The following is a 24,208-nucleotide window of genomic DNA, read 5'->3' as shown; positions in this document are numbered from 1 at the left end:
GGAATCATGGTAATAGAACGGGAGTAATAGTCATTTAAACACTTCCATAGAAAAGTGTATTTTTTTAATGGTTGGAATTAGCTCCCATCTAAAGAAACTGTAGAACAGAAAAAATATTTTTTTAATAAATAGAAGTACCATTATAAAAATTGAATGCACCTTGTTTAGACTGTCCTTCCCCAAACCATGTTTGTAAGAAAGTGCAAATATATTTTATTACTCTTATTACTATTGCTTTAGAGTTTTGAAATATTTGTCCCAAATAGTTCAAAGATTATTATAGCCCTTATTTAAATTCTTCCCAATAATATCAGAGAAAAATAGGTACTTTCACTACCCCCCTTTTTATAGATAACTTAGATATTCTAAAGGAAAACAATAATATTGAAGAAACATTCTATCCCCATTTAGAAATTTGTGAAAAGTATCAAAAATATTAAAATTATCAAAAATAAATCTATTTTGTATCAAAAATATCAAAATAAAACTATTAGCATGATTCCTTTTAATTGAAAGGTCACAGAAACTCCTGCTGATACTGAAATAGCTACTGAATGGACACCAATTTTCTCAAATTGTCAAATATTATTAGAAGTGATCCATTCTATGACAACTACTTTACATTAAGATCTTTAGAAAAAAACTAGAAAATAGAGTGAAAATTCCCATAGATTTCTATTCCTCCAGGCATGCAATTGCTTAAAAACAAACAAACAAACAAACAAACTGTAATACCAGATTAAGTAGTTAAATATACAATAAATGAACAAAGGATCTATCATGTAAGTTACAGTTATTATATATTTTCATATAGGACACCTCTGAAGGTATCAGCACAATTTTAATTTCTTTCAGAACCATTTGTAAAAGAGCTTGAATATATGAAATGAAAATTATCTTATCAATATTATAGTTCCATATTTTAATGGATTTTTTTATCTCTAGGTATTTTACTTCCAGCAGCATTTATAATATTCATTTTATTACCTTCTGACTTTAAGAATGATTTAAACACATTTAATGTAATAATAAAGCACTTTAATATTTTGCAAATGTTTAAAATCTTTCCATTCATTGGAAGATTTGTCAGTTAACAACCATAGCAAAATTTTATGAATTGTATAATTTGAAAAATTCTAATTACTCCATGAAATAATGTCAAATTGTTAAAATTGTTGAAATTTATAATTATTAAGGAAAGATGGAAAAATATATTGGTCTGCATTGATAGTGTTTAAAATGTTCTTTAAATTGAGCTGTATGAGCATATATCATAGATACATTCTTGAAATGATTTTTAAAATTATCAATTTTGCCTGACAATTCTGAGGAGGCTTGAGAAATATGAAATAAGCTCTTGTCATGTAATAATTAAAACCACAAGACAAAACCAAGCAACCAGTATGAGTAGGGGACATGATAGCAGCAAAGGTTCTGAGAGTCTTGTGTGGATGGTGGCTGGGAATGATGGCAAGGCTCTGTCTTGTATTTTGCTTAGAGGAGAGCATTTAGAAAGTCCGTTCTCTACTGCTTTGGTAGAAATAGACATGTTTAAATAATAAAGGTTTAATTGTAATCAACCATGAGATTTAAGACTGAGACTATGTTGGTGAATTACAGTATACCCTTAGTTCAAAGTTTGCAGGATTTGAAAAATATATATCATGCATATGTTTTTATAGAATCTTTTTATGTCAGACTTCCAAACACAACTGGTACTCTAGATTTTATATCAACAAATATCTAAAGGAGAAATTTTGAATCAATGGAAGTAGCCAAATATAAATAAGAAAGTTTGAAGACTCGTGTCCAGTGACTTCATCTTATGTATATGACTCAATGGAAAAAGCCTTAGAGCTTTCCTGCTTTTTTGTTTATATTATTACTTTTATTTATTTATTTATTTTGAAACAACTGACCTTCTTCTTCACCTAACTATTCCTCAGGTGTATTTTACATATTTTTATTTTTTCCGCAAGTAACAAGAATATAATTATCTTCTCAGTAGCAGCTAAAGATAGGAGGATAGGATTACAATTGCATTACACTATAGTACATACACTATTTACAAGTGGAAAAAAGTATTATATTTAGAACACACACACACACACACACACACACACTCACACCTTTATACACACACTATGATGTATACTTTTTCTATATCAAAAGGGATACAAACTCACTATGCTGCCAGTGTACTGGATTTAACTCATAGCAGTTTGTGAGAGCCAATTTTTAATAGTCACGTATTTTGTCATCTGGTTGTTAAATTCATGTTTAAAAGTTAAATTATGCAAACTGTCAATAAAATCACTTACAGTGAAAACAAAGGTAATAAAATATCAAAAGTCATACAGAATTGTACACCTGAAAACTATGTAATTTTACTAACAATTGTCACCCCAATAAATTTTTTAAAAAGTCATAATTTCTTAATTATATTGCCACACCTTACTGTTATCTATGTTTTTTAAGTTAATTATATCTATTATAATTGCACTATTGGGATACTATAAAATGCGTGTTACTATGAGTCTTCTCTGAATCCATAAAGTGGTATCTCATTTGAAAATGGCCATAGGATTACTTACACAATATATTGAGCAAATGCTAAAAATTAGGGGATTTTTTTTTGGGGGGGTGTTGGGGATCCAGTTGTTAAACATTCCTACTACATCATTGTGTGATATCCTAATATTAAATTTAAAAAGAGGTAATGTTCAATACAAAAATACAGTATTTTTAAAATTTCAATTACCCTTTAGTTTTAAACTGAAAATGTGAGTCAAATTTTAATCTTTAGTTTCCTTAATTTTGATAGACATGCATACCTGATGATAATATTAAAAATCAATTTCTTAGCCAATATGATAATTCTCAAATCTTTTCTTTATATCTAACAATATGCCTCCCCGTAACTGATTTGTATCCACCTGACATCTACCATGTTTCCCTGAAAATAAGACCTAGCCGGACCATCAGCTGTAATGCGTCTTTTGGAGCAAAAATTAATATAAGACCTCGTCTTGTCTTATATAAGACCCAGTATTACATTATACTATATTATTATATTATATTACATTACATTACATTACATTACATTACATTATATTATATTATAAACTTCTGGTCATATATTATAGTAAAATAAGACCGGGTCTTATATTAATTTTTGCTCTAAAAGACGCATTAGAGCTGATGGTCTGGCTAGGTCTTATTTTTGGGGAAACACGGTATGTATGTGACTGTAGATCCTCAATTTCTGTTCTATATTAGAATAGTCACAATTTAATGACACATTAGAGTAATAAGAATCCACACTATAGTGGTATATAAAATAGCCTGGTTCCATATACAGTATATATGAACCATATTCACAACACTCTGAGAGAGTATAGGTGTAATGTTGAATTGTGAAAAGGAGAAACTTCTCAAATTTCTGACCAGTTAACTCTTTCCATGAGAGTTGTTCTTAAACTTTGATATAAAGGAGAATCATGTACTAGTTGTATCAAAATATTGATGGCTAGGTTTATCTCTAAGGTTCTACTTCAATAGATATATGTTAAGCTAGTAACCTAAGTAGCATAGGTGTTCCATGGAACACACATTTGAAAACATATTTCTAGGAAGTGGTAGTATTTATTTTCTGTTAAAAAAAATAAATGTGACAGTAATTGCATTTTCTGTATACTAGTTAGGGGATTGCCTGTCATAAACATCTCCAAATTATTTGATATCTTTAGTTCAATATTAAAATAAAATTTGATTTAAATAGGTAATAAGCAACTTGAAATATTTATGTTTGCATTCTGATATGATTTGCACATCATTTTTAAAAAGGTCTCTTTCTAGATTTTACCAACCTATGAAAATGGTCCTATAAATGAAGGTGATTAAAAAAAAAAAATCCCAGTAAGGATTGCTTCAATATTAAAGCTGCCACGAAAATATAAGGGCAGTGAAAGAGCTTCATTAATTAATACTTGCAACTGAGATCAAATCATATAGGTCAGCTTCTCCAAATATTTCAGAGTTGATGAGAAATTAGGACCACTAATAAATGAAGAGTGAGTGGCATAAAATTAATGATGACTTTGAACTTTTGGGGTATTGAACTCATCATTTGAGCTTATCCTTAATTAAAAAAACAAACAAGAACAACAAAGATGAATCCATGCAATTAAATATGGCACACTTATAATAAAACTATTGACAAAACAGACATGGAATATTCTATTTGAACTAAGGCACTTTCCGTGATAAAAGCACCACCATTTTTTTTTTAGTATATATATTTTTTAGAGATGATTTTTTTTTAGAGTATAAAAAGTTACAAAAGAAAATCATGTTAAGTATTTTATTAATCCTCATGATAGTTCCTAAATATCAGAAAAGCACCAGAAATCATTTGGAAACAAAGTGCACATAAAACAGAAGGAGATATTTAATACTAATTTGATTGAAGAGAACTTGGACTAAATAAAAGCTAACAATAGTAATTGTTAAAGAATTATGATTGAATTTAAACTCTGTGACATTGTTTAAGAACCTTTTCATGATCTTATGAAATCTTCTCAGACAAGTCACATCTCTCACCATCATCCCTCCCTATCCTCTGCAAACCCCATACACACCATGAGATGTCTAATCATTCAGTTCTTCAAATTGACTTACATTGTGTGATGATTTGCCCCCCACTTTCCTTTTGTTTAACTAAATCATTCTAATGTTTGGCCCTTATAAGAGTTTAGATAACATTTCCTCTGAGAAGACTTCCCTGAATTTATTTTCAGTTAATAATGTGTTTATGTGCTTCTATATCACTCTATATGTCACATTGTTGTCCTTATCATCTTGCCTGATCTGTCTATCCCACTAAGTTCTTGGAGGAAAAAAGAAACACAAAAAACCTGTCTCTCTGGTGTACCATTCCATGACCAGCATCCAGCAGAGTTCTCAATAAACATTTACTGAGTGCATGAATGGACTCAATAGTCTATTAAGTTTCCTTGATTGGAATGTTAAGAAATTTTACTTAGGAACTGATACTGGAACAACTTTTAAGAGGCTTACCTATATGTACTCTCATTTCTCAATGTCTTTTGCAGAGCAGTTTCACAAAACAAAGCCCATGGATGACCTATGTCAAAATCATCTGGGATATTGTTAAAATATCTAAGTCTTTGAATTCCACCCAGTAACTTCTAAAATAGACTTTTGGAAATAGAATCATAAAACTCCTAAACATACTAAAATTAAGGTATCCACCTGAAAAAAAATGGAAAGGAAGGGTTTTTGTTGATTCTTGGGTACAGGATTTTATCTATATCATTAAGTTATAAAAGTATGGGATATGAAATTCTTAACTCATAGACCCATAATAGAGGTTTCTACAGAAAAATATGTAAATGTTAATATTTTGCATACGATATGTAAATATAATATAAAGATACTTAATAAATTAACCAGCAAATTCTGTGGAGTTGCATAAAGTAGTATTTCAGAAGGAAACTGAAACAGTAGCAGATGGACAGATACACTAATCCATATAGATCCTGACTGAATTGCCAGGCAAGATTTGTCAACTTTTATACCAATCCAAAAGTTAGTAGAATGAGATAGTCTCGTAGTGAGCTAGTTAAGAAGGATAAATGTATATTAACTTCAGATTCAATTATTGCAGGACGCATGCGATGAGAGGTTGTCATTTGTGAAATAAGATTAAGGTCAAGTCTAAAGTCCAGACTTGACACCTATAACAGTACATTTGGTATTAATGAGAAAGGAAAACTACCCTCACCATCATCCTTGCTTTAAAATACAAGTTCTTCTCTGTTACTTTTCAGTTTTCCTTTAAATAAAACTCTTTTATACTATGTACTTAAAAACAATTCTTAAAATTATTTTAAAAGTTTCAATTGCTGACCCAAGCAAGTTATGTGAGAGTGAAAATAGCTAGTAAATATCCTTATAATCAGGATGTTTGTATACCCTAGTCTGCCTGAGCCAGTCTGATTTATTCCGGTATCCCTAGTATAGTTATTAACAGTTCTTTTCATTTGCAAATATTCCCCAGTTTAAACAATAAATTATATGACACCTGTTTTAAACACCATTGGTAAGTGACATGAGCCCTGTAAAAATTTTTAGGAGGCAAAACCTTTCATTGTTTAAACTTTTGAAACAAAACCATATATTACTAAATTACCAACAAAAATTACTCTTGAGCAACTATAATCTCTGAAGACATCTGGAAAAAATCACAAAAGTAAGTAACAGAAAATTTATGATTTCCTATCTCAGGCTAGCCATCAACCCCACTCAAAATCATTTGACATGTCTTTTGTCAAATCTTTTCTGACTCCCCTCAATCTTACAGATTGTATCTGGAGCTGTCTGTATATAGGCTATTAGATTAAGTAGCAAATTTCTAACTTGTGCCCATGTTGAAATGAGATTACCTTTCACCTCAGGTTTTAATACTAAGGAAAATTTAATAGTGGGAAACAGAAAACAAAATAAAGAAAAACTAATTCTAAGCAATGAATGAAATAAATATCTAGGTAACACTCAGTCTTGTTGCCTTTCCCTGGATAAAACTAGGGAGAAATATCAAGTCCCTCTTGTGGTAACCCAAAGAGATAGTTTTTAGAAGACATTTGCTAATATTTTAAAGTTTTCACTTGAAGCTTATGTTAGCATGCAGGGAGAGTCATCCCTTAAGCATTTACACAGTTATATAAATTGGGAGGCAACTTCAATGATCTCTTCTGTAAGTTAGATTCTAGACTCTGCCAGGTGAAGTTTGGGATGTAAGAGATTCATTTGAAATACATTTATTTTGGATAAATAACAAGATGCAAGTAATTTTATCTTAAATGCAACACTGTATAAATATTGAAAATTGATCATCAATTCTGCAGCTTGGCATTGGACTAATAACAATCAAATACTTGTCATCTGATTTATTTATTATGAAAATGTACTACTTCAAATTGTACTTTTTTAGTACTTATGCTAAGAAGGATTAATAGTAAAACATAACATCAACTATCACTAATCAATTTCCAACCCATGTATATAAAAACAACTAATATTTATTGAGTCTTTTTGATACTTCTGGCATTTTTCTATGTACTCTATGGGTATTATCTTATTTAAACTTCATAAACACTAAGAAGTAAGCATTTTTATATTCCACATTTTAGAGACATGTAAACTGAAATACAAGGAGGTTAATTAATTTTCCGAGATTGGTCTAGTTACATCAAAGCTAGAATTTTGACACCAGGGCCTATACACCAAACCACTATACTATATCACTTTTCATTGATGTTTCTTTAACAACTGCTCTATCAGTTTGTTCTCTTCACTGATTTTACCACTGTTTGAATGAATCTATTTTAGCACTTTGCAGTCAAATAATTATAGGTTAGCTAATGGTGTTTGAGTTAAAAATGGGATATGCGTGATCACATTCATTACATTGTATTAGCATAATAGTGAAATTAAGATTTTCATCTTTACAAATGAAACTAATTGCTATAAACCTTTATCCACTGCACCCTACTTCCACTCCATCACTATAAATTTCCTGATATTTTTTCTTCTAAAGAGTACAAATCCTGACCAAAAAGAAGGCATGTGGAATGTTTCTGCTTATTATATTAGAAAGCTAAGCACCAGATTTCATCTTAAGAAGAAATATCAATAGCAGGGATCCCAAACCCTAATGACAAATAAGACCAAGAACAAAATGGGCATTATGTTCCTGGTTGTGGGCTGATAAATGTCAACAAGTATTTTAGCTTTAGTTATCAGAAGACAATAGGGAATTGTGAGAAGTGTGGCAAATAAGAAAATGTATGTCCTGTCTAAAGTGTCAGACAGGAAACACAAGGACAATGCTTTGACTGTTTCTAAAGGGAAATCAGATACTCATATGAAATATAGTTTTGAAAGTATAGAAGTCAATGTAGTTTAAAAAACATTTGCAAGCCAAACATTCAAAATAGTTTGTGGTCCAGATTCAGTATATCCTGCCAGTTTAGCCTCTGCTTTATAGTGTATATCACACATAGATATGGAGATTTATGACAGCTTCAATGGTACATGGTTCTTTTCTTCTCTTGGTCATATATCTTTCAATATGTGTACAAGGTGAAAGACTAATGTTCACTGCACAAGTATGTAATGAATGTCTACAGAAATTAATGTTTTTGTGATTGTGAAAAGTACTGAGGGGTTCAAATTTTAGTTATGTTTTCTACATTATGATACTAAAAATCTAAGTAGGAAAACAAAAGCATAAGCAAACAATTATGTTCCAGTGTACATTCTTCTTTTGTAGCGCTTATTAGAGTGCTAGGGGAACAGAAGTGATTATCTATGTCTGCCTGATGACCAGAAGGCTATGCTCTGAGTCTTGATTGAATCAATAGGAGTTTTCAAGACAAAGAAGGTGAATAGGAATAGAATTATTGGCTATGAGAATGAATGTGCAGTAATATTATGGTTTCAAGTGCCTGAATCTTTACACCAGGCCATTTATTTTTCAGTGATATTGTAGTACAGAGAGAAATGCCCAGATACAATACTAAATAATATTAGAGCCAAATCTAACTCAGAGAACTTTAATTACTAATTTACTTTAAAACATGTAGACATAATCACTAATTTCTTTTCACTTTTAACTTGAGTAATTGCCTTAAACTCTTATTAAGGTTATCATGATAAAGTTTAGAAAATGATTAATAATATTTGATGGTCAGAAAAAGTCTATTGTTCATCCAGTTCAAACTCCATCTAGTGTAGGAATTTCTTCTATAGTTGTTGAGTTGCTACATCTACTTACATAATGCTAATATAATAAGGTCGTTCTCTTGTCTAGAATTGGGTTTCATTGTTGGATAACTCTAATTTCTAGAAAGTTATGTATTTCATTGAGTTCAAACCTGTGTCCATATAAGCACTATTTATTGATCTTAAGGTATTTTTTCTAGCATAACAGAAAGTAATTTTTAAGTTTTTCACATAGCAATTCTTAAAATGTTTGAAAACAGCCTATCATGTTTTTCGTTTTATATTCTATACCCAGTCTATACATAGCCAGTTGCTTCAAATTTTGCTTATTTATTGTATTTCCCAAATTGCATGGATCAGTTATCTTTTTTTTAAATTATTTTTTAAATTTATTGGGGTGACAACTGTTAGTAAAATTACATAGATTTTCTTAATCATCCCATTATTCCTAGTAGAACCTCTATATCTTATTAATATTTGAGGCATGATCATGAATGGAAAAGAATAAAATAATATGAATGCATCAGTGTGCAGTTGTCCCCAAGGTTGGAAAAAATAATCCAAACGATATGTCTTCCATATTAGAGATCTGGAGTGACAGCTAAGTATGTACTCCTACATGTTTGGTTTAGATTTAGACATTTAGAAAAATCCAGTTATTTCCTCTGCCTTGTGTCCTATATGTATGAGACAGTGCTTTCTTCACAAGCATTTGTATGAAAATTAAAAAGAAATATTTCTTGAATTATTAGCTGTTTACAATAGTCTGGGCCTAAGTGATCCACTCTCTGGGGTCCCAGTGGTTAGACGGTTTTGCTATAATATGTGCTTTATTAAGGCAATTTTGCTGCCTTTCTGTCCATATCTTTATTTAATTTAATGTAAATTTATTTTGCATTTGAAGCTATTCTTCCTAATTCAAACAAAATGGTACTCCTCTGTATTGTATTAATTACATTTTTATAAGTGATTCTGAGGAAAAGTGTGCCAGATGGATTACACTAAAGTGGAACCTGATAGATTACACTTGAGTAAAATTATGAAGCATTTTAAAAAATCTTTCACATATAATCAGAACAGGTATAAAAGTTGAAAATTATAGAAATAATAATGAGGAAATCATCACAAATATCTGGTGAAAAACATCACTTTTTAATAAGATAGAACATTTGCTTATTGCAGAAAGGATAGACACCAAGAAAATAAAAATAAGTAATTATTCATGATTTGGATGTATTTTGCTAATTTCAGAGACACCTAGGTAAACATTGAAATATATGAGATGTGTTGAAATTAGGAGCAGACACAGCAGAGACATGGGAGATAAAGTTTAATTAATCAATAGAATTGTAACAAAATATTACTAAAAAGTAGAGAACATTCAAGGGAAAAATAGCATCAATGAAAGAAGAAAGGTTTGGAAAGAATAAGAGTGTTTCAGGATTTTAATAAATGGTAACTCTCTCCTCATCCAGGTTCACAATCAATAAAGAGGTAGGCAAAGAGATCAAGTAGGTTATGGTAGACGGTCACATGGTAGTTCCCAGTGAACAACACATCTTAGCATTCACACCCATGTAAGATTGCCTCCCACATTGACCTCAGACTTGTAATGTCACTTGCTTTGAACTTGCTTTGAATGCAGCTTATATGAGTAACCTTAGCTAAACCATTGAGGCAGAAGAATTACCAAACTAAGTTCAGTTAATCCACAGTATTATGAGAAAAAAAATCTGTTTTTTTGTTTGTTTGTTTTAAGCCACTGAATGTTGGGGCTAGTTTGTTATTCAGCAATATACCGTCGAAACACTAATGTAGATCAAATGACAAAGATGTTGGAGAACATGGCTTAGGTTTATAGATATATAGCCTAATTGGCTTTCTAAAACTAACCCCAGAATTAGACTATCTTATACCCACCATTCATGGAAAATGCCTGGCAACTAAAAGTCCACCCCATAGGTGTTGAACATGTGCCATGTAAAATTTGCAGCATGAAGAAGCAGAACTGAATATGCCCTATGCAAGCAGGTACATTCTAAAAAGAACAAAAAGGGGGCTTGGCCATGCAAACTCAATTTTAACTTAATCAGATAGCCTACTCCTTTTTCACAGTGGATTCAGAAAAAAGAGAGTAACGGAGAATATAGAGATGGAAATGTCATCTTTATATGCCGTCACTCCACTTAAAAACAAGAGTAGATAGAAAGGGTATTCCCAACCACCATCCTCAACATTACCACCAACAGGGGCTATATCTTTTGCTGTACACAGAACCTTAACTATCAGGAGACCTCGTCTTATGACCTGAACTTCTAATGAAATTTTATGATCCCTAAGATTCAGGATGTCTCATATATATTGTTTCTCCCTCAGAGTTCACCTCAATACCAGACATTGGATTGAATGACTGAATAAAAGCACGCAAACTTTCTAGCTTAAATATACTCATTGAATTCACTCAGAATTATTTTAAGTATGGAGAAAATTCTCAATTGTGAATTTTATTGTATTTTAGCTGGTATAGATAAATTAACAAACAAAACATGAATACTAAGTATTCATAATTTCTGCTTAATTCCTAGATAAATTTACTTTTAAAATCTCCTCCAACCTAAGTGCTCTACGAAAGTGTGTGGAATTTAATTACTATTAATTATTGTTATTATTTCCTGATGTTCCTTATCAGAATATTTCATTTTTATGTCAATTAGAGTATAATTATTAGGATAATGGACTCTACAAAAACCAATTATGCCATGAGACTAGATGGGATTTATCTCTTGTAATTGAGTCTCACAATTTAAGATCAAAATAAGTGAATCAAATGAAAATGTAGAATCATTAAGCCCCCAGGCATCAACAATAAGGTTGGATTGCTCTTCTACCCAAAATTAAGCTGGTATTTTACAATGTCACATCAGTTAATATACAGGCCCAGTTTGACATCAGTACAACTTTGTTCATCCACTTACAATTCAGCCCCAGGCCACACATCTTCCACAAAACTATTTTATTTTATTTATTTTATTTTTTTATCAGAGAACTACATTTGATCCAGAATGACAATGTAAACATGTGGTGAATTCTCAGTTACTAAGTTTACTTGGAACCCATTTAGTACCTTTGAAAGAACTATAACACATCATACGCATTTCCCTTTAAAGCAAGGCAGAATGCATAACCACTCAGTTAGGATTAGAATGTTACCCTGGGAAATGTCCCTACTTTTCAGAATCTGAATTGTAAAGATGCATTAGCTAAATTCACTCTAACTACCTGATATAACAACATTCTAAACTGTGTGTGTTTGAAAACGACCTGATATTAAGTTTCATAATGGAGGGGAAGAGAACACGAGGTCAAAACATGTCTGGGGACAAAATAGAAATGGACACATACATGCACACACACATATGTTTCTTTGGAATACAGAGTTTGGTACTCAGAGTGGTTCAGAGGGACAGAATCTTAACACTGTGTTTTCCTAATTGGCTCAGGGTTTTTACAATTTATTTTCTAATCAGTTTTAAAGGCACTGATGGTTATTTCCAATAGTAAAGAGAGCTATGACAGTTTATGGTGTGATACAGAGTAGAGGTAGGCAAAATATCACCTTTCGATACTCCTAATCAAATACTTACAAGAAGCAAGTTTCTGGGTGACCATGTATTGGTTAACTTAGAATATTTTTGTCAGACTAACAAGTATAATGAAACTAGCTATTTGCTCCAAAATGCACTTGGCAAATTAAGGGGAAAAAAAAAAAAAAAAAGAAGCTCAAGGCTTCCAAATTCCTATTGAAACACCACATAAATGAACTAAAATTTTCTATATCTTCTCTGAAAAAATCCGAAAAATGAAAAACAAAAACCTTATATCTTATAGTTGCAGAGTTGAGATTACTAAAACACAAATCTAGAGCCTCAAACTACAAGTGGCTAAAATTCAGTGCAAATTATAAATTACCGACCTTGCAGTGAGGGACTTGATTAGGAAGGAATTGATCCTGTAAATGGGAGTGGGATCCTATAGAAAGATTCAGATGAAGCTGGGGACACTAAACCCCTAAATTCTGGTGAGTCTTGTTTTAACAAGAGAAGCAGTTTTCCCATCCTCGTCTGAGGAGGTTAAACCCTGATGTAATTTCTATGAAAGACCCTGATAATTCTCAGAAGCCACCTCCACCACCTCTCTTTGCTTCTAGACCTATAACTATACTGAAATCCCATCAGGCCTTGAAACGTGAGGTAAACATGTGAAACATGAAGAGGTGTTCAAATTCCAAAAGAACACATTTTGTTTTTATTAGAAATCAAGGAGCTTTATGCCTAAGTGGATAATAAGGCTGTGGAATTATGCTGATTGGATGTAGTGAGGAAGAACTAGCAACTACTCTAGCCTTACTCACTTGTCAGAGGATGAGAAGTAAATCTGACAAAAATTCCACCTCAGTGGAAGTTCTAGGGTTTTAGTGACATAGAACATGTCAAGATATCCCTTCTAAGGTGAACTATAAGTTGCTGCATCTGGTCCCTCCTAGAATCAAAAGAAAACACTGCCTGAGTGTGTCCTTGGTATTTGGAGGCAATATATCCCTCATGTGCTACTCTTGGTATCATGTGGCTCAGAAAGCTCTTAGTTTTCAGGGGGGTCTAGAACAAGAGAAGGCTCTGCAATAGGTCCAGTCAGCTGTGACAGCTCTCTACCATTTTGGCCATATTATGCAGCAGATCCAATGGTACTTGAAGTGGCAGTGGCAGAAATTGATGCTATTTTTAGCTTTTGACAGGCTCTTATATGTGAATCATAGTGCAGACTCTTAGGATTTGGGGGCAAAATCCTGCCATCTTCTGCAGGTAGCTACTTTCTTTTTAAGAAACAGCTTTTTGCTTGCTAGTGGGACTAAGAAGCAACTGAATGTTTAACTATAGACCACCAAGTTACTGAGTTGACCACCATAACTGGGCAACTGGGCACCATATCTGACCCACTGAGCCATAAAACCGGGTGAGCATAGCAGCACTCCATCATCAAATGGAAGTGGTACTGTGTTTCCCCGAAAATAAGACCTAACCAGACAATCAGCTCTAATGAGTCTTTTGGACCTAGTCTTATATTATATTATATAATATTGGGTCTTATAGTAAAATAAGACCGGGTATTATATTATATTATATTATATTATATTATATTATATTATATTATACTGGGTCTTATAGTAAAATAAGACCGGGTCTTACATTAATTTTTGCTCCAAAAGATGCATTAGAGCTGATTGTCCAGCTAGGTCTTATTTTCGGGGAAACAGGGTATGTGCCTGATCAGGCTTAAGCAGGGCCTGAAGAAATAAATTAGTTTACTGGGAATATTTCTGTTCAGCACTGCCCTTTATGAATATCTCAGGAAGGAAGGAGCTGCAGTGCTACAGCAGTCCACTTTCAGGTAGTGCTTATAAACTGCACAAAACCATGTGTTAACCAGGCACATTTTCTCTTTCTTAATCAACTGATTGTAGAAAGCTTCCCTAATCAAGCCATAGATAAAGCCAGAGAGAGAGAAGGGCCTGTAGCAAGAGCAAAACATGAGGAAATGGCCCCAATGCCCATGAGCCTCGCTAATCCCATGAATGACAGCGCTGAACAGAAATCCTCCCAGTGGGCAGAATTTGAACAGAGCATCTGGTTTTCTATTTTGCTTGGAACAAGAAATAGCCAGAGGTTCAACTGTATACCAACCAATGCATGGGATGTAGCCGGTGGTTTGATTGGATGGGTAAATCCTCAGGCTAAAGACTAGGCCAGATCAATGCTTCCAACTGGTAACTAAGAAGTAGTGATGGACTGGAGCAAAGTCCAAAATAAAAATCACTGAAACAGTAAAAATAAAACAGAACAACAACAATAAGACATCCATAATTGTTATTATAAACATGTTACACACTTAATAGATAGTCGGTAGCTCACTAATTTCATTACTTGCTTTAACAGGATATATTTTCACAGTTCTATGAGTTAGCCCACCATTGTTTCATCTGAAACCACAGAAGGTCTGTATGTAGTTTTTAATTATAGGGAGATAGGCCTCATAAGTCATCTGTTTTCCTCACAGATGGGTGAAACTTGCTTACGTATTAAAATGTTTTATGCTTTCTCCCCATCATCATGCCTCCAAAGCACATATTACAAATGTTCACATGATAGAAAGGCCAACTAATTATATTGTGAGCTCACACTCCATCAAAGATCTCTCATAAGCAAAGTAAAGTAGAACTATCATGACATCTACAGAGATTCTTTTTTCTTCTTCTTCTTCTCTAAAGTAACAAGTTTGTAGTTTGACTTTGATTATCAGTGATTACCAATTACCACTCACTTTGACATTAAGTGCAATTAATTGTTAGAGAGTTTATGAGTCTAGAGTAACAAAATTATATATATATATATAATACATGTATTATATGTATTATATATATATATATAATACATATATATATATATATATATATATATATATATATATATATATATATCCTCTCTCTATATATATAGAGAGAAGTATTTAGGGGAAATGTGGTGAAATTTACAGAATAGATTTCCTTATGTCTTTTGGACAGAAATTAAAACCAACCCAATAATAATAGATACTATCAACTTTCCAGAATTATATATTACTTGCTTTGGGATTATTTTTTTGTTATAGATAATGAATTTTCTGTAAAATAAATATATAGCCTAGATCTACTTAAAGATAGACTTATGGTCATATTCAGTAGGGACAATTGTGTAAATTTAAATTTGCAAAAATTTAGGAAGAAAGAAAAGAACAAATATTCCTGCAACTAATGTAATCTTCACGACATTCTGTCATGAAAAAAAATGCCTGAATACGTCCCTAGCTCTTCCATTTAGGGTACTTCTTTCTCCTAAAGGATACAAATTCAATTCCATAATATTCATATATATTTAAGTTTAGAAAGTGAGTTTTTGCCTCTCCATAGGAAATAACACTACAATTTATGATAATCATTGCTGGTAATCATATCTCAAGATTTCATTTCAGTTGCCTCCAAAGACTACCATATGAACTGATAAGAATTTATTAGATTTCATTATCTATGTTACCCATTATACTTTAAATAGATGTATACTTTTTAATTTTTTCAGTAACCCTTTCAACAATTTTTATTTTTATTTGCTATATACCAGAGTTGATATAGAATAAGACATAATTTCTCTCCTCAAGAATCTCACAAATGTAAACAACCCATTATACTAGGATTTGAATTTCAATTCTCAAATTTCAAGTGAAAAGCTAAAAGTTTATGAAATTACAGAGGACACCCGTTGGAGTGCCCACCCTGAAAATGTACTACAATTAGTGTATAACACACAAAGTCAAACAGAGTTCTAAAAATCTCCGTTGGAACAGAATTGTTCTAAGAGAGCATCAACAAGTTCTCACAGATGACTTGCATTATGCATTATTTTCCTCTCTAAAACCAGAAAGGAAAAAAACATAGCTTTAATTCTTAATCTAATGATGTCAAATTTTACTAAGGCAGTTTCTTAGGCATATACATCAGATCGATGTAGCTAAAACCAAGATTATTAAGAAGGAATTTTGTAAGTAGGATCAGGAAAAATAAATTTACTATACTCTGATTAAAGGTTCATATTTACTTTATTATTATAATGCTTTATCCAGTCCTTCCCATTAGGTGGCTTTATTCAAGGACTATGGAAGAAGTCTTCAATGGCACTGAGAAATGTCAAACTTACACAAGGGGCAGCTAAATGTTTCTATGAAGTAAGATATTGACTTTCATGAGAAGTAAGGAACCCGAAATGCATGGCTAAATAATCAACAAACAAGAACAATGAAGGTAAATGCCACTGAAAAGTGGTAGCTGGAGAGTAAAGATGTAGCTAAAACCAAGCTCAATTGCCTTGATGTGTCTGTGCATTTGAGGGGAAAAAAAAAAAAAAATGCTGACAAGTTCTCCCTATCCATGTAGGGATACATACAAGCCAAAGTCAATCAACTTCAAGTAAAAGAGATTTTAGCTACATACAGCAATAACAAAATAAAACATCTTTTTGGCTTTGATGATAATAAGACATTGTCCCTGAAAGTCTTGAAGTGGCAACATTCAACCACACATTTATTCAACATATTTGAGTCACCAACAAGCTTCAGAGCTATGAGTTAAGTCATATGATCTCCAAGGTTTCTGTTATTCTATTATCAACAAATCAATAGCAAATCACTCCAGTATTCCACCAGCTTATTACCTCTCTCTCTTTCTCTTTCACACACACACACACACACACACGCACACACACATCTGCTTTATGCCATATTAGGTTGTGCAAAGTAATTGAGGTGTAAAAGGTTAAAAATAATTGCAAAAAAGCCCAAGTACTTTTGTACCAACCTAAGACTATAAGGCTAAGTATGTTTTAGTTGGACTTCTATAATTTTACAGTTTTCTATAAATGATTTTTATATATTTGTTCTACTATCCCCCTATTTCCAATTATTTGAGCCATTTATTGCATACATATTATTTTACAATAAAAATAAAATACCATTATAGATGTCAAATTTGAGAATTCAGTATTTTTCTTTTCACCATTTTTTTAGGTAGCTGAAAATTCTTATTTTTATAGGGCTAGTTTTTAAGGAACAAAATGACTGATTTGGTTTTAAAGTTTGTTGTAATTCCTCAACCAAAAATGAAATTCTAGTATCCAAATTCACAAAGTTCCCACAACTCTCATCTTTTAAAGCATGTTATACAAAGGATATTCTCTAATATTTGTTTTTCAGTATGAGTAGCATTATTAAGTTAAATTCCTCTATTTTGAATCAATATCTTCTAGCCCTAACTTATTTTGAATAAATGTCATCCTATAATGTCTAAATTTAAATGCAAACTTGTTTATCTGGGATTTCTGAAGCCTCAAATTATCTTAAATGAACGTTAAGGTACATATTCTGAAATTAGCTTAAAAATTACTAATCAAAATAAATAATTATGAGTTTTATTCTCCAATCAAATGAAATATTATAATAATGAAACTTAAACACTCTCATAGACAAAAGTCATTTATAGATTACTTTCTTCACTGTCAGCACATCCAGACAGAGCTCTGAAAGTCAAAGTCAAGTGACCATATTACTCCTATATTTAATTTTCTTTTAGTTCTGCCATACCTCTGCTTGCTAGTAGCAATTACTGGGGAAAACATGAATAAATAAATAAAACTATTAAAATGATATTCCTGTCAAAACAGTTTCAGAAAATTGCTACAGAACAAGTAGGTAATCTTTCAAATTTACCCACTTCCTCCATCCTCTCATTCTTCAAATGATCTGACAAAGATTTAACTTTAATAAATACATTATAAGACCGACAATGAACCTATTAAGATATATGGAACACAATGTGGATTTTTTTTTTCTTTATGAACTGATGTTTGACATCCTAATTTTACTTTGGAGAGAAGAAAATAGGAAAAAGAAACCAAGAATAAAGGCAGTGCTGATTAAAAACTCTCATTTCTTTTCCTTCCAAACTGTAATCCAATATTTGCTCAGATTTATTCTCATCCACCTGATCACAGAAAAACTGATTTTATAAAATGTTTCCTTTTTAGGAGTGTTTCTATTTTGCCAGTAGTTGTTCTTATCATCTACCATACTGCCACATTTTACAACTCCAGGAGGTGCGTTTTGCAATGTGTTCTATCCCTGTAGTGCCTATTCTGCGTAAAAGGATAAATGATTAATTTTGATAGATAACTGATTTTATTCTAAGTATGCTATTGTTGTACTGACAGCACCATATGTTCTCATTAGTTAAAATTCTCAATGGCCAACTTTGTAAATGAATTAAATTTTGGAAAGCAATGCTTGGGGAAGTTTTAGCAACAGGATAAACTCAGGTGGTGCACAGAGTGCCCTTATCTCATTATGTTAAATAGAAACACTAGATAAATTATAACCCCCCCAAAAAAGCCTAATTTAAAAGAAATAGATAGCCTCGAGTACCAGATTAGGAGACCAAATAAAGCCAGAGCTTTAATATAAAGGTGATTTGTGGTCTCCTATGAGGGATTCAGGTCAAGACAGGATATAGGAGCAGGGATCTGTGTACCCAAAGCTCACTGTAAGAGATGAAACATATCATTGAAGGGGGGTGGGGGGTGGGGGGTGGGAGATGAGGGTAAGGGAGATCGAATATATGGTGATGGAAGGAGAACTGACTCTGGGTGATGAACACACAATGGGATTTATAGATGATGTAATACAGAATTGTACACCTGAAATCTATGTAATTTTACTAACAATTGTCACCCCAATAAATTTAATAAAATTAAATTAAAAAAACAAAAAAAACAAACAAGCAATGTAGTCCTCCCTTAACTCAGTATCCAAAACAAAAATGACTTTTTTCTCATCATCATGGACCAAGTATATGGAAGGTGCAGTGTGACTGGGATTTTGGATGAAAAGTGATTTTTAAGAAACCAAGAAGGAGAGTTGGAGGGAAATGAGAATCTCATCTCCAGGAGTACAGCTAAATAACAATTGTTGTAAGTGTACTTTGGAATACTAGATTAGAAAGAAAACTAGTTTGTTTAGAGCAATGTACGTAGATACTAAAATATACTTTAAGTGAAAAGGTCAAGAAACAAAGTGAAATTTACAGCATGATATGTAATAATTTACAAAAATAAAACCTCATGCATTCAAAGTGTCCCAAATAGATTTCATAAGCATGAGTTCCCATTGCTGAAAATCGGGTTCTTGGTATCGTCACAGGGAAGAGTTCAAGAACTCACTGAATAAGCCAAGCAAGCAGTGAATTTATGAAAAACGGACAGTACACTCTTGAGAAGGGAGAGCAGGCAGGCCTGGATAAGAGCAACTGTCCTGAAGAATAAAGAGACTTAAGAATTTATTACTTCTAAAATGAGGGCATAATATCGTGTTTCCCCAAAAATAGGACCTAGCCAGACCATTAGCTCTAATGCGTCTTTTGGAGCAAAAATTGATATAAGACCCGGTCTTACATTATATTATATATATTATATTATATTATATTATATTATATTATATTATATTACATTATGTTATATATGACCCGGTCTTATTTTACTATAATATAAGACCGGGTCATATATAATATAATATTAATTTTTGCTCCAAAAGATGCATTAGAGCTGATGGTCCGGTTACGTCTTGTTTTTGGGGAAATACGGTACATTCAAGAATTACAGGTGGTGTTATAGGCTTTCCTAGGTGGGATCCTCGCTGATCACTTCTTCCTGTTGGGAGGACGGCTTTCTGTTCTAATTTGGCTCTTGTTGGAACTGTCGTGATGGCACAGAAAGTGGAGATTTTCCCTAACTGCATTGCTAATAATGTTATTATCTATTATAATTAGCTAAAGTTCACCTTGAGTGGCAAGATGCCATCCTGGATCTTCTCTTGGTCACTGAAATCTAATTCTGGCTGGTCTGGTAGCTGCAATTTTTCTTAAGGATGGTCTTACCTCCTCCCTCCCTTGCCTCCCCTTACCACCTCCTTCCCTTCCTCCCCCTCTCTCCCCATGGCCCCATTCTTTCTGCCTTCAGTAACATTCATAGTAAATGACTTACATCAAATATATTAATGTAGGATTTTACGGTGGGAAAGAAATGTGAGTTTGTATCTGGAATGTAAAGGGGAAATAAAATAACATAAATGGCTCCAAATAAATAAGCAGCCAATTTTGACAGTATGCTATTAAAGAGGGCAACCCATAACTCTATGAAATAAATGCCCACTAAATAATACAGTAAGACAAAACATGGACTTGTAAATAGCTTATAGGGTAAGAATGAACAATATGACAAATATATATATATATAGATAGATATAGATATAGATATAGACATAGATATAGATATAGATATAGATCTAGATCTAGATATAGATATAGATATAGATATAGATATATATATCTAGATATATATATCTAGATATATAGATATACACATTCAAAGAGAGCCCTGCCAAAGCCATTGTCATTCCACAGTGAACATGGGTATGTCCAAGGCTATGCATCCTGAGGCGCATTATCAGAGGCTTCGTATTGCCTGTCAGTAGAGGAATGGTAAAATAATGCTCATCTATTCATTCACACAAGAGAATAATATTTGACAGTTAAAATTAGTGAACTAGATTTACATTTATCAACACAGACCAATCTCAAAAGTATAATGTTGAGTAAAAAAGAATATGCACAAAAGCCAGAAAATTATTGTTTGCCTAGTGGAAAGAGAGAAATAGAATTAAGGAAAAATATAATAAGGTTACAACTCTATGGGTTTCTTTTTATTTCCCTAAAAACACGACATAAAAGAAATATGAAAATAATTAATTTTTCCTCATAAGTTACCTTATTTTTATTCAAATGTTATTATTTATTATTTTAAATAATGGATAAATTGAAAATAACGAATGAATGAAAATCAAGGCATAAGTACATATATGACAGTTATTAAAATCAACGAACTTTTTTTTCTAAAATAAATACATGAAAAAACCTTTCCTGGAAGTTATAAGTTAGTAAAGCAGACTCAAAAAAGGAAAAAAAAAAATTCTGAAAATTCTAACACCATTGGATAAATTGACTCACTAATTTTCCACCCACTAAAAACTGATAGGCTACTAGTTGAAATGTAAACTGGTACTTTTGAGAGAAACCTGTCAATACATAGTGATGTTCAACAAGCATGTATTCAATATTTTAGCAATTACACACATAGGTATAAACCCCAGCCAAATCTCATTCATATGTGCAAAGGAGTCCATAAATGTCTCTTCAATGCAACAGTTTTTGTGATAGCAGCATAGTGGAAACTTCCCAAATGTCCACCAAAAACTGAATGATTACTCTGTAGTATAATCACACCAAGGAATTTTATAACTTTTACATATGTTAATATGAATAAATGTTTAAAATAAATGAATCTCGTACTCTCAAAAATAAGAATATAGATAATGCAAACCGCTATAGATAGATAGATATTAAAAGGTGAAAATAAGAATTTTATATACTTTAGGGGTTAATACATTTACAATACAAGTATAAAAACATATATGAGAATAAGAAGCAAATAATTTTAGATAATGGTTTCCTTGGTGTAGAATAATAGTTGGCAGAGATGCAGGGAGTTCCAACTATCTCCAAATGTTTTATATCTTTAAGAAGTAATTTAAAGAAAAGTAATCATAATAACCAGTGAAATTCTAAAAGAGTAGGAATCAGAAAGCTGACCTTAGATGTAATTTAATGAACATTGCTTTTCTTCTTTTCTGTTATGTTAAACTTTCACAGTTAACTATAAAGTGAAAGTTGAGGCAATGCTTAGAATGAGGAAATGGTATAGCTTCTCCCCATCCATTGCTTAGCATAACATATTTATTAAATAGATGCTTAAAGACGCATATATAACAGTCAGTAATTAAAATGAATGAATGAGTGCAAATCATAAAATGATGACATTTTACTACTGTTCATTTTAAAAATCTCTATCATACAGGTATGCCTCGGGGGTTGGGGGGTGTGAATTGTATTTTATTGGGAAAAATAATGTTTTGGCTTTTACTCTCAGAAATATTCCAGCTTACACTTTAAGAAAATAAAATATTTTACTTCAGGATAAATCAATATTAACAATGTGAGATTTTATATTAGCCTGCTTCCAGCTAATTTTATTGCTATTGGATGTGGTTGAATGTATCTATTGACTTTGACACTGTCGGTCAGACTTGTAAATACTGACAGTAGTAAAGCTTCTGTAGGTCAATCAATCTCTATAGTGACTTAAAAATTGCCAATTTGTTGTGAAGATTAAAAGTATGTCTTGCATAGTACACAGCAACTTCTACCCTCAATGATCATGTCCTCTTCTCAGCCTTGTCCCATCTGGCATACCTCCTTGGCAATAGACCAGAAAATCTAGAGTTCAAAAATTTCGAGGATAAAGAATCAGTAGAATTCTCAACACTAACAGCATTGGAAGGCAGAGGAGGAAGTGATAATGAGCATAGATCTCAGTGGGGTGACAAAACAGGAATGGAGAATTTTTTTCATGATGTTAAGGCTCTCAGGTAGACCCTGGGATTTGCTTTGTGAATAAGAACATTGGGGTACGTTAATTAGGATTTTGATTGACAACAAATATAAGGGAAGCAACTATGAGATGCTATAAGATCACTTTTCTTGGGTGGTATAATAATGTTCCTAATAGGGTTATATATCACTATGCTCAAATCAAAATGTGGATCATAAAGATAAATTTACAGTACTTTTACTATATTTCTTTGTATTTTTTTTCCAATTGCATTTACTGGTTAGATTGAAGCAAAAATAATGAATGAGACATGCTATTGTTGTTTTGAAACATTCCTAGATTGATTTCTACATTTTTAAGTCAGCTTATTTTCAGAATCTAACATTATATATGTATTTTAGGCAAATGAATGGCAGACTAGATTCTGAACTTTAATATACTCTTATACTAATCAGAAGAGATTCAGTGATATTGTTAAAAGAGTAAACCTGTAGCATCCCAGATTTTGCTCCAACATATATAGCTTATTCAGTGCTCAGTTATCATGATCCAATCATGAACCTATGATCCAGTCATGATCCATTTATAGTTACCTATGAATATTAAATATATGCATATATTTGTTTCACTAAATACTCAGTTGCCGTGCATGTATTTCATAATCGTTACTTTAAAAATCTATATTGGTGATTGATAGCTTTATTTTTTTATAGGCTAATAACATGGTTATATGCATGTGAATATATGTAGCAGTTTATCTCAGGTTCCTATTAATCCATTTAAGACACATTTAAACATCTTTTTATCACTCTCTTCTCTCTGTGTCTTTTGGGATTGGGGTTTTCTATTGTACTTTACCTTTTTGTTTTTTCTGTTGTCTCTCTGGTATTATATTTTAGCACTCTCCATTATGTCTTCTTCATCCCCACACTTTGACAATGGTAGTCACTCATTTATAACAATTTATTATCTATATGATGTTTCTTAAGTATATACAGATATTTTAAAAATTATACTCATATACAAAAATTATATATATATATAATTATATATATACATATATACACATATATACATATATACACTTATACACACACACACACACACACACACACACACAGAGGGTGCCAAAAAATATATATACACATTTTTAGAAAAGAAAAACTTTATTAGAATTACGCTGATGGTAACCACTTTGAGCACCTCTTGTAATTGCAGAAGTCAAGTGTGACTTGTATTTATCTTTTGTTATCGTTATTGTTGAGTAT

Source organism: Rhinolophus sinicus, linkage group LG02 (genome assembly GCF_036562045.2).
Source record: "Rhinolophus sinicus isolate RSC01 linkage group LG02, ASM3656204v1, whole genome shotgun sequence".
Taxonomy (NCBI): Eukaryota; Metazoa; Chordata; class Mammalia; order Chiroptera; family Rhinolophidae; genus Rhinolophus; species Rhinolophus sinicus.
The sequence above is the reverse complement of the archived record's forward strand: the minus strand, read 5'-3'. Positions refer to the sequence as shown.